Below are 13,179 nucleotides of genomic sequence, written 5' to 3' on the forward strand. Positions count from 1 at the left end.
GTATCGGTGGAATTTCCGATACTAGTATCGTAATCGGAACAACCCTAGTAATGATGCTATATAATATAATAAAATAATATAAATAAATTACATTTTAAAATCTATTCAAAAACAAAACAGTTATTTAAATTGTAATAATATTTTAATATATTTTAACTGTATTTTTTATTAAATATATAGCCTTGGTGAGCGTATAGATACATCTTTCAAAGACACTAAACTTTTGATATTATATATAAATATTACTGGTTATATAGTAAATTAGTGCACATAAATCCCTAAATGCTGTTCTTCCTTGTCATGACTATTTCACTGCATTTTACTAACATTTTAAATCAAGTTGACAACAATGTCTGTTTGTTCAATGATGGTTCATCAAGATTAATAAAAAAAACCTTTTTAATATATTTGACATTGTTAGGCCTGCATGCTGCTGCAATATAACCACATCAAAAACAAATGGATCAATTAAAACAACAGTGCTTCCTGCTAAAAAGGCATTCAATTTACTTTTCGGGTTTAGAGTGAAGTATTTTTTCCAGTAGGCGCAATTACAATTATAGAATTAAATGACAAAATGGCATTTTGTGGTTGCCCTTTGACCACACAATAGTTCATCATACTTTTGTTCATGCCCTAGAGACAAAAACAACGGCGAGGGCAAAAAAGAAGCACGGTTCAGCCCTCTGTTACCCAGTACCTCATATCATCTAATTACGCTGTTATTCATGTGTAATTCAGCTGAGAGAACGTGTCATGTCATGAGCCACAGGAGCGCAAAAAAGAGGTGCCTTCAAAACAAGTGTACACTCAGTTTGTTTTGCTCAGAGAGTCGCAGTGGAATAAAAGTCATGTTTTTTTAAGAGCTAACCATCCCTATTTTAGCTGGCAGTAATCTAAGCCTGTATGAAAGAACATGAACGGACTGACAGCCATGGTGTACATGCCACTAAAGATCACTTTTAGGAATTCATAAATGTTAAATGGTTTAGCGTGTATGTTATGTAGTGCTCTTTCAACAAATCAAGTAATCTTTTAAATCAAGTAACAAATCAAAATCATCTTAATCTTTTAAAATTGACAGCTGCTAAATGACATTTTAATGACCTTCAACTCAGGGTCTGCCTACAGGGTGTTCTGCATGCCAGCGGGACAATCAAACCCCCAAATACCTGCTTTCTGTTAAAGGACTCTGACAGCCTTTGATGAAAGCTCAACAAAAACCCACACTTACAATACACTTTATATCGTAAAACAACGTGTAAACAATCACTTACAAACCAAAAACAGATGAGGTATGCAAACAATTAAACTTGAGTCCCGAGATCAAAACTGATACAAACCGCTGTTGATGGATTTATGCTCTTATTCGAAAAATAAGTTCCTACGATCACAAACGTTAGTGAGTAATGCTACTAAAAACAACACACTACAACTACTACATTCTTTTAGAGTGAAAACATGTTCTCAACTTGCTTACAGCAGGTGAGCTTTTTTTCCATATAACTTATTCAATTTATTTTATTAAAATGTACGCACAACAGCTGGTTACAATTACCATATTCTTTAAACACACTTCTCACTCTGCTAAAGTAGCTTTTAACCTATTTTTAAAGGAAATATAACGTGTAAATATCATTGAAGAGCAAAAAAGGAAAAAAAAAAAACAATACAAAATGTTTTACATCCGCTAACAATTTTTAAATTGAAAACTAGCTTTTTGTGCATGTTAAACTTATCTTTCTCTGAAGAAATTGGATGCAAATAGCATATGTTTTTTTATCATTGCAATATTTATTTTAAATTTTGTGGCCCCTTGAAGGTTTACTGAGGACCCCTAGTGGGCCCCGGACCCCAAGTTAAGAACCACTGCTCTTAAAAACAGTTCCAAATGAATGAAAATAAATGAATAAAAATAGAAACTTTCCAATGTGATCTTAAATCGGCAAGTGAAAGACAAGATTACTTAAAAGCTATTGTATGATTTTCCTTACTTTTAATGTTAAGTTCATAATAAATGAAACGCTCAGTGGTTCAGTGATATAATGCATGCATGTATTGTCGCTGGTAGCGATATGCGTAAATCCCCCAAATGTTCAGATTATGAGAATAGGGTATATACACTAATCATCCATTTATCTCTGTCTACAGGAGACCATCACTGCTGATCGCAGGTAAAACGCAATGATAGTCAGCATCTCCAAACACACGTTCATCCAGACACATCCAATAATAGCGAACAGCCAGGTTAAGAAGTAAAACGCACCGACTCTACTGCGCTGTTTCTCAATATCTAGCGAGCCCACTACCTAGACAGCATTTTCAAGCGCTTACGATGCTCCAAAACACTGTCTAGGTAAGCAGCTCAGTGGGTTTTGCAGCACAGCCCTGGTTTACGGAATTATTAAAACTTCTCCGCTTTTAGGTTACTTCAGGATGCATTAAACTAGCTTCATCCTGGCAGTCGAACTGTTCCTCAGTTTAAAACCTGTCCAAAGCGCAACTAATTAACGTTACAGCACAGCGTGATATGAGACATACTCACATACCAGCTTTAAATGTCGAACATTCTTTTCTTCTGTCATCTTGAAAGGAACCAAAAGAAATCTTGATGTCAGAAACAAGTGTGACTGTCTCGAAGCGCAATCCTCCGCGACGCAGTATGTCTCGAGAACGCAACTTTAGAGGAATGCGCGCGGCGCGAGCGCAGGCAGACAATCGCAGGAAAGCGGCTCCTCCCACCGGCTACACACGCGCACAGAGGCTCCAGAATGATGGCTGTGAGCGGCTAAGGTCTCCTTCCAGTCAGGTTCCCGTTGGTGGCAGGGTCATTAATCACCAGGCGGCACTCCCGCGTCTCTATAAGGTCAGCAATATGAACCATAATAGGAATTATGAATGTTATGGTCGTCTGTGGTCCTGCACGTTTAACTGTGTATGAAACCGGGGAGATACGATATAATATAGCTTATTATGAACGAGAATCCCATATGAATGGTAAACAGAATTACCCATGAGAGCAAAAACAATCATGATAGAGGGGGTCATTTGCGTTTCTCAGTAGGAGACCAAGGCTAGTTGTCACGTTTTTTACTCCAGTGAATATTATATAATTATGTTATTTCTATACAAGCACATATAGTAAGTCTTAAAATCAAAATGCTATTATACAGTGACACACATTTATATTGTGTGGGTAGTCACAGTGGGATTAAATAGGCTTTTCAGCAAAATGTACACAAAAATAAATAAATAAAAAAACTCTACTGTACAACAATTAGTTCTGGTTCTCAAATCTGATTGGCCAAGCTTGTCTATAGAAGACAGACTACCTGATTACATTTTAAAAAGATTTAAAAATCCCAAACAAATGACTTGAACGCATTACAAGAATTTATTAAATACACAACCAGCAGTTGGAGTTTATTAGGAACGTCCTGATATTCAACTAAGAAATGTGAACCTAATTTCCTGTTTTCATGGGAAAAATCTTGCAAATTGCAGTAGACGCAGAAATGTCACATGATATTAGCTATTCAAGTATGAGCAGACCCCCTGTCGAGTGGATCCCGCTGATATAAGGCCATGCTGTCCAACCACAGGCTCTCAACTCATGTCTGGAGTGTTATGCATGAACACTCAAAACATAAAAAAAAAAATCAAAACAAACAATTACTAATTGCTTCCTGGGTTGTTAGTTCAGAAATACCGTGCAATTACAGCCTCACGGCACTGAGAGAATGTTACACTTTGGGATTGGCCCTGCAGTGGAGGTTCAATGAAAGCCATAGGTGCAGCGGACCCACCGTCAACTAAGCAAACAGGAATAGTGTAGTAATTTCATTTAATGATATTATTTGGAAAAAGCTGTCGCTAAATAAATATGTTCTGAACCACACCGAGCCATTTCACATTGAATTCCTCTTTGCAGCTGTTTGGAAGGCTTTATGCCAGGGTTGCCCAGATCTACCTTCTTGCAAAGTTCAGCTCCTCCCGTAATCAAAAACACCTGAACCAGCTAATTAAGATCTTCAGGAACACTCGATAATTACAGGCAGGTGTGTTGGAACAGGACTGGAACTGAATAGCCTACTGCAGAAAGGCAGCTCTCCAAGAACAGGATCGTGCAGCTTTAGGCTTAAACTGTGTTCTGGAAGTTTTCTCTTGCACCTAAAGCCTGAAAACACACTGCAAGATTTCCGGCTGTCCCAGACGAAAGACTGGCATCGTGAAGCTATCGCGGTGATTTCTGATTCGCCACGATTGTTTCATGATGCCAATCTTTCGTCTGGGACAGCCAAAATTCATGCAGTGTGTCTCGGGCTTAAGAGGTCAAGGTTTGGCTGACTAGCATGCAGGTATCTCCTGCTGGTAAATGCTGTAATTACACCATTCTAAGACAGACAGCCATGTATTCTGACTATTTCCAATTTTTTAATACATATAATAAATGTATGAAATTCATATGCATGCAAGTTTAAGTTTTTGAGTATTCTTTAAAAGAAATGAATGTTTTATTTAGCAAGGACACATTAAATTGATCAAAAATGAGAGTTAAGACAGATGATGTTTCAAAAGATTTCTATTTCAAATAGCTGCTGTTCTTTTGAACTTTTCAAAGATAATAACTGATAATAATAAAATATGATTCTTGACCAGCGAATCAGCATATTAGAATGACTTGTTTACACTGATGACTGGAGTAATGATGCTAAGAATAAATTACATTTTAAAATATATTAAAACAGAAAACAGTTATTTTAAATTGCAATAAGATTTCCAATATATAAAAAATAGAAAGCATAATAATAATAATAATGTTTTGCTGTATCTATAAACAAATTAAATATTATATAATTATATACTTATTCAAGCACATGTTTTTACATCTTGGTTTAAAAAACAAACTATTATACAGTAATATGTCTAAAAATGTCATTGAATATATTTATATTGTGTGGGTAAAGTTGTCACAATGGCATCAAATAAACTAAATATGCTTTACAGCAAAATTCAAGCAGTGAAGCAATGAATGAATTATGAAACAAAACAGCAATGAAACATAAAAGCTGTAAAAGGTAACACACAGAAATTTCAAACCATTGTTTGGCCAACAAAAACGAATAATTCTAACTAAAAATTCAAACTTTATATAATTAATTTTTTCTCTATCAGAGCCATGTTTTTACTTAAAGTTATTCTGTCAGCTGCTGCATGTACACTGCTTATTCCATGAAAACATAAACAACTGATGGCACCACAGAATGAGGGAATACAGTTTGTTCTCGCCACCTAAGATGAGTGTTTTCCTAAAGCAGACCCAGCCAATATGCAAACTGACTGTGGTTTAGTTAAACTGAGACGCCCAGAGAGGCCTGATATAAAATGCTTGTGGTCATGTAGATGAAGAAAGACAGCATTGTGTTATCCGAACGCCTGCTGCCACATGACACACCCATCACAAAACCAAAACCTGTCAGACTTGTAAAGCTTATTCGATTTTGAGGTGACATGATACGTCCGAAGACATTACAGCTACATAAAAATGAGTGTCTGCGGCCATCTGACGAAACACAAAGACACTTTCTGCAAGAGCTTCTTCGAGAGGCTTGCAAGTCCAAACCCTCAGTGGTCTGGATGAGCGAAAAATGATTATAATGTGCAGAATAAATCAATTTGTATTTCGCTGGAGTGTGGTTATTTTTGAGAGGATGCGCTCTCAAAAAAACTGTGGCTTTTTCATTTTGTGATGAATTCATTCATTCCACTCAAAGAGTCTAGTGTAGCCTGCATGCCTTGAATTCTTCTGAGACATTCCTGCCGTTATTTTTTTGAATTTTATTTCAGAGGGTGAAATATTACAAGCTGCTGATCAACGGTTTGAGAAGCCCGGGTGAAAGAATGAGGGTAGAACTCTAGCTGACAGGAAGCACAATGACATGAAGGCAGCTTACATAACAGATCATCATCAACACATCAGTGTGAAGATCCAGGGGAAACGCTTCGCTGCCCCTTTTTTACTCAGTCTGTTGACTGTCTGAGGTGGGCGACACGCTGCGTGACAAGCCGCCTCCATATGCCCTCACACGTCGGAAACACAGGAGATGGATCAGATCGGCTTTCAAGTTAGATGTGTTAATGAAACTTTTAAACACGCAATGGATGGATGCCCCGGTTGGATGACAATGAGCCAATCAAAAGCAAGCCTCTAAGAGGAAACAACAAAAAGTAAAAACATTTAATTGCAGCAGAAATAGCAAGTGATCCACGTGAAACTGATGTGCTCCACAGTTTATAAACCTCCACCGACTTTCATCTGAGACTGGATTGAACCACAACATGTGGACAAAACCACTGACAGAACTTTCCCACTCTTCCCAAAGCACGCCTGTTCCTGTTTTAGAATAGTTTCACCATGTCTCTGATTAGCGCTGTAATGCTATCCACAAGTTGGTTTCTTAAACAACCAGTTGGTGCAGCCGTGATCACCCACTATTTCCGTTCGTCTGTTTTCTGTTTCGATAAAAGTCAGTGTAGAAGCCACACATCACTGGAACCATTTGAAAGCTCAGATAGGTTCAGTGTGTAAAATTATAATGTAATGTCTCAATTTACCAATAATAATGCTTAAAAATTGATCTATTTATATATTTACTTACAATTTTCACTCAGAAATTGCTAGTAGATTGGTAGAAGAACTTGCTAGTATGACATTCAATTAAAGGCAGGGTAGGGGATTTGGTTCAGAAACATTTTTTGCTATGCTAGTTGAAAGTCTCTGCAAATACCGATAGCAACCACTACATTAAGTGATCTAAATGTTTTTATTTAGTCTGTGGAAGGTATAGGACCATGAAATGTTTGCCCAATCATATCCCTCGGTCCAAGGACTACAAACAGGCCAGGTATTGGGAGATGAGAGGGTCTGTATTACTTACTATTGGAGAAAGCTTAACAGCTAACTTGGATCATGCGTGCCTTAATAACCAATCACATTACAGCCTTGATGTCATTTAATTTCAGTCAGAGTTGTACAACACTCAGTCGCCGTTTACGGATATCATAGGAATAAATGAGAAGTGCAGTAAAATTAATTCCACCTGTCACAAAAAGTAATTGACTTCTCTTATAAAACAGCATTTTTTCATGGTAAACTCTAAAAATAGTTAAATCCAAAAGTATTGTTTAGTGCAAAACATGTTGAAGATTAGCCAATAGGCTGTCAATTCATTCAATGATAAGCTGTTTCCTCTAAAAAGTTGTTTATTCAGCGTAGTGAATTATTGACATCCATTCATCCATCTGGCTTTGGAGAGCGATTTGAAGGGAGGGTGGGATCTTATGGTTCAAAGCTAGCTTCCTATTGCTACCCTGCTTGAAATCACCTACCTTTGAAGATACAGTACAGTAAGCAATTTCTGAGAAATGCTATTGATATTTGAATTCAGTGCTGTCAAACAATTAATCGTGATTACTCGCATCCAAAATAAAAGTTTTTGCTTACAAAGTATATGTTTGTGTACGGAGTATATATATTATGTATAATACAAACACATGCATGTATGTATTTAAGAAAAATATGTTATGTTTATATATTAAATATATTTAATAATATAAAATATAAATATGTAAATATTTTTTAAATATATACTGTATGTGTATTAATGTATGCATAATAAATATACACACAACGTTTATTTTGGATGCGATTAATCGTTTGAAAACACTAGAAATCACCAAAACAAAACACACCCCTACCCAAAAGGATTACATCCTATCATGAGAACTCCGTCCCCGATTTCACTAACATGCTATGCAACGGGCATCTCTCCCATCATTAGTGGACAAGCCCTTTACTGTTGATTGGCTAGAAGTGTGTTTTGGTGCTCGTTCCGATCCACTTTCAACAGCGTTGATCAGAAATCACTTACTGCACCTTTAAATGTGAAATTTTGAAAGTAGAAAGACTAACATAGTACCTTCTTTTAAAACATACTCCAAAAACCTTTATATACAAAAAAAAAAAAAAAGAATTACAGTAAACACACACACACACACACACCTACATAGTGTGTTTAATTTAGCCATTAAAGCAATGTTTTTGGTATATGCATACTCTAAGATTATAGTCTAGGCTTGAAATTTTATACAACAGATGTGGTCATGGCTTCTGATTGGTCAATACAGCACTCTGATTGTGCTAACATCTTTGATCCAACAGCTTTGGCACAAAACACCTGTTTACCATAGTGGATTATTGCTCCAATGCAACATTCAGCTATAAGAACTATAACTTCTAACAAAAGCATGGCAATCACAGTAATACATTTGCTTAAATCAGTATAAAACTTATAGTAGTATTAACATTTTTTTTAAATATAATTGATTGTTAAATAAAATCAACAAGGCACTCACAATATAGCACACGGCTTGTACCCTATTTTTTAAAAAGTATTTTCAATAGATTTTTAAAGACACTTCAGCTCCGCATAGTGTTGTATTTACTGTGTGTACTGTACTTGACACGATGTTAAGTGCTTGTCTTGTAAAAATCTGTTATATTTTCTGCATTGCAGCTTCTGCAGACTCTATTTCACTGTAACTCCTACAACACAGCAGTTTTTAAGCAAGCACATGTCACTTATGTATACAAAATTCTTAAATACAACAAACTTTAGTTGTTTACAATCAAGAATAAACACAGCTCAAAACAAATTCCATGTACAGCTAGTAAGTATCCTATTATATTCTATATTTCTGTGTATCATGGTTATCAAGCTGAAGTCTTGGCCAGGCTGCAGAACTAGAGAAGACCATCACTGTTGTTTTTGTTGCTACTTTCAGTCGAACAAAGACATATTGTTTCTGACAGAAACGTGGAGCTCTAATACATAGACTCCGTCACTATCATGCACGGATGCTTTCACACTGACTAACCAAATTAAACTGCCACGAATGTCAGTTCTACCCTCCCCCCATCCCTAGAGGAATTCTTCAGCCTGCATAACCTCATGCACATACTTCTGACTCACACCCTAACTTTAACATGTTATTATATATTCTTATGAAACAAAACTAATTACCAATGAATGAGATGCAACTGTGAGAATTCATTTTTGTGAAGATTTTTCAAATCTAGTGAGTCATACTGTAAAACTGTAATAATGTGAAATAATAACAAATAACTGTTTTCTATATTGTAAATGTAATTTACTTCTGTGATGCAAAGCTGAATTTTCAGCATCATTACTCCAGTCTTCGGTGTCACGTGATCCCTCAGAAAACATTCTAATATAATGATTTACTGATCAAAAAACATTTCTTATTATCATCAATGTCATTGTCAGGTTATGCAACAGCTTATAAAGATGAAGAATGCATCTGCTGGCGTTTAATAGCTGCATAGTTTATTATCTTAAGTATATTTCCCGTTTTTCTCTGGAAATAAATGAGCAAACTGCAGTAGACACACAAATGTCACAAGGCGTAAGATGTTAAAGTATGATCAGACCCCTGCTGAGTGGATCCCACTGAGATAAAGGCCATGCTGTCCTCTCAAAACACACACACACACATTTGTTTTTGTGAAAAGTGGGGACATCCCATAGGCGTAATAGTTTTTATACTGTACAAACTGTCTGTGCTATTGCCCTACACCTAAACTTAGCCCTCACAGGAGACTGTGCATTTCTACTTTCCCCCTAAAAACCTCACTTTGTATGATTTATAAGCGTTTTGAAAAGTGGGGACATGGGGCAATGTCCTGAAAAGTCACCTTCACCTTGTAATACCGGTGTCATTATACAAATTTACGTCCTCATTTGTCACAAAAACGCGCACACACGCACGCACACAAATCTGCTAATATTTTTAAAATAAATATTTTTAGACTTATTTTTTACATTACTGTAACTTTTGATCAATTTAAAGACAAATTTCAAAGAAATGTTTTTTCCTTTGAACTTTCTATACATTAAAGAATACTTGAAAAAAAAAGATCATTTACAACTTTTTTCAAGTTTGATAATAATGAGAAATGTCTCTCGTGCAGCAAATCAGCTTATTAGAATGATTTCTGAAAATTCAGCTTTGCATCACAGAAATAAATACAAATTTGTATCATTAAAAATGACATTAGACATTTTAAAATAAATATACATATACAATTATTTAATTGCAATAATAATTTACAATATTACTGTATTTTGTATCAAATAAATGCACCTTTGGTGAGCAAAAGAGACTGTTCAAAATATTAAAAAATGCTACTGACCATGCACTACTGATGATAATATAAATATATAAATGTATATATATTATATAATACATACACATGTAAATATTTTCAAAATATATACTGTATGTGTTTGTATTTATATACATATACATAATAAATAAACACAGACATTTTATCATTTTATGTAAACAAAAACTTTTATTTTGGATGCGATTAATCGTGATTAATCATTTGACAGCACTAATATATAAATATATAAATAACCACGCGTTTATGAATTTACACTACATTTTATTTACAACATTTGTATGCATTTTTCATCAACTATTTTACATATACATACATCTACATATTAAATAATTTATGAAAAATGCATACAAATGTTGTAAATAAAAGGTAATGTAAATTCATAAACACATAGTTATGGTTAGCGTCTGCTGGTGGAAAACAGTATGCAGTGATTTGTTTTTCATGCCGATTCTTAGTGATACTTCCAAGACTACTGTATAAAATGTATTCATATGAATACAATTTTCAAGAACAATGTTCAATACATCACCGCAGACTTTGGGGCCATGGGATGCTCCTCACTGCCCTGTATAATTTCATATTGAGTTCTCTCAGTAGAATGAGACTGGAGGCATTACATTTTCCGAATCGGCCATACAAAAGGGAAAAAGACCTTAATTATAAGTGGGTAACCATGCTTTAAAAGTAATTTACAGATAGCAGTAAAACAAATAATCTAGTCAATAAAGCAGCAGGATCACTACTAATGATTATCAAATAAAACAATTAGGTATATACAGCTTGTGTCTGTCACTAATACCACATTCATTAGTGAATGCTGAGGGGGTGAACTGATCTGAAGACCGGCCAGGCTTTCATTTAATTCAGACGTACACCATTAATTCATTTAAGAAAAAGAAATTACAGCCAAAGACAAACGCAGGGCTACAAAAAGACTGTTTCGTTTAGAGCCCAGTGCAAGGCTCTGCATGAGCAACTAGCTCCACATGTGGTCTGGAACTAAGTGTCTGTCGTTAGCTGTCAGGAGGAATAGGATCACAGCCGCATTAAATGGCGCAACAAGTCGTGCTAAGGGCTATCTCAGCGCTGGCTGTTAAGAGAGCAGATGACAGCAGAAGGCAGTGATTTGTTTTATAGGGATGGAAAAGCTTGCTTGATTTCACGGCCTGTGTAAAGCAATCGGAAATAAATTGTTATTCAAGTTGTGAAATAAGTAATGACTGGTCCACTGCATTTAAACGTGTTACATTTCCCACACACACAGATCCAGGTGATCTAAGAGCTTATAATAGCTGGCTGCAGTGTCTCTCTCATACCGTGTGTACAGACATAACACCATTGTGCTGTGGTCATCTTGGCTGTGTCCGAAAGCTGAAAAATGCTGCCTCTGCAGGATATAGAGGTAGGAAGGCAACAAAACACATCCGAATACAAAGATAGTGTCACATCCTGTCTACTGAGATTCCTTCATTTGACTGATTTCAGAAGGTATGATATCCTGCTATCCTGCTATCCTGCAGTTGATCTAAAAAATAAAATGGTGACTTTGAAGTTGTGGTTGGTGGTCAATGTGTGTATAAATGTATGCTTTTCTCCAACTTTTTCCACTTTTAGTATTGGTCAGTTTTGTTGTAAATCATTAGACTGCTATGCTGGTTCAGATGTCTGTCTGAAATCAGACGCTAAATGTGACCCTGGACCACAAAACCAGACATAAGGGTAAATTTTTAGAAATTGAGATGTATACATCATCTGAAAACTGAATAAATAAGCTTTCCATTGATGTCTGGTTTGTTAGGATCGGACAATATTTGAAAATCTGGAATTTGAGGGTGCAAAAAAAAAAAAATCGAAATATTGAGAAAATCGCCTTTAAAGTTGTCCAAATGAAGTTCTTAGCAATGCATATTACTAATCAAAAATTAAGTTTTGATATATTTACGGTAGGAAATTTACAAAATATCTTCATGGAACATGATCTTTACTTAATATCCTAATGATTTTTGGCATAAAAGAAAAATCAATAATTTAGACCCATACAATGTATTTTTGGCTATTGCTACAAATATACCCCAGCGACTTAAGACTGCTTTTGTGGTCCAGGGTCACAAATAAGCTGCCTAAGATTTCGGATGCAGCCACTGTCAACTCTGTTGTGTCATCAGAAAGGTCGCTAAATTATAAACTTCTTATATTGAACACACAGTATAGGTTGCTTTTTTCCTTGAATGATTCTAAAACAAATTTCTTATGTTTACAAGTCAAGTCACCTTTATTTATATAGCGCTTTTAACAATACAGATTGTGTCAAAGCATTTAACAGTATCAAACTGGAGGATAGAGTGTCAGTAATGTATAATAATAAGATTAAACACTCAATTTTCAGTTAAAGGCATTTCATTATTTAATTCAGTGATGTCATTGTCTAGCTCAGTTTAGTTTAAATAGTGTCTGTGAAATCAAATTGACGATAAATCGCTAAAACGTTACATTTATTTGATCAAATACAATACAATAAATAGAAAGTTCAAATGAACAGCATTTATTTGTAACATTATGAATGTTTGTACTGACACGTCTTATTAAATATAAGTATTCATTTCTTTCCAAAATAAATTATAATCTCAAAATAAAATAATCTCAAAACTAAATACATTAGTTTAAAAGCAAATGTTTACTGTTATATAATTTTTTTTTTTTAACATTACAGATTTAAACATTACATTTTCAATAAAATTATTATTTTTTTTTTATCAATTCTTCTATTTTGTTTGTGTTCCTTTTCTATTCCCTGCACCATAAATATCACAAACTGGCTTAATAATGGTCAGAAATTATATAACAACTAAAATTGGTAGCAGTCCTCACACATATTGTATAATATCTGTGGATAATTAATTAATTTAACTGCA

The 13,179-nt window shown here is 35.0% G+C and overlaps 1 protein-coding gene across 4 annotated transcripts in view; it reads right to left on the reverse strand.

The window, feature by feature from the left end:
- The window catches only part of LOC306852830 (putative E3 ubiquitin-protein ligase MID2), a 137,601-nt gene that overhangs the window by 82,563 nt on the left and 41,859 nt on the right, over positions 1-13,179 (reverse strand). Inside the window, exon 1 of one of the 4 annotated variants that reach the window (XM_079389928.1) lies at positions 2,550-2,693. The exons of 2 other annotated variants lie outside the window; for them this stretch is intronic. The gene's annotated coding sequence lies outside the window, so the exon portion shown is untranslated. Of the gene's footprint in view, positions 1-2,549; positions 2,696-13,179 lie in introns of those variants that run through there. One more of the 4 variants, XM_079389926.1, reaches the window with a different exon arrangement.

This window comes from Barbus barbus, assembly GCF_936440315.1.
Source record: "Barbus barbus genome assembly, chromosome: 33".
Lineage (NCBI taxonomy): Eukaryota > Metazoa > Chordata > Actinopteri > Cypriniformes > Cyprinidae > Barbus > Barbus barbus.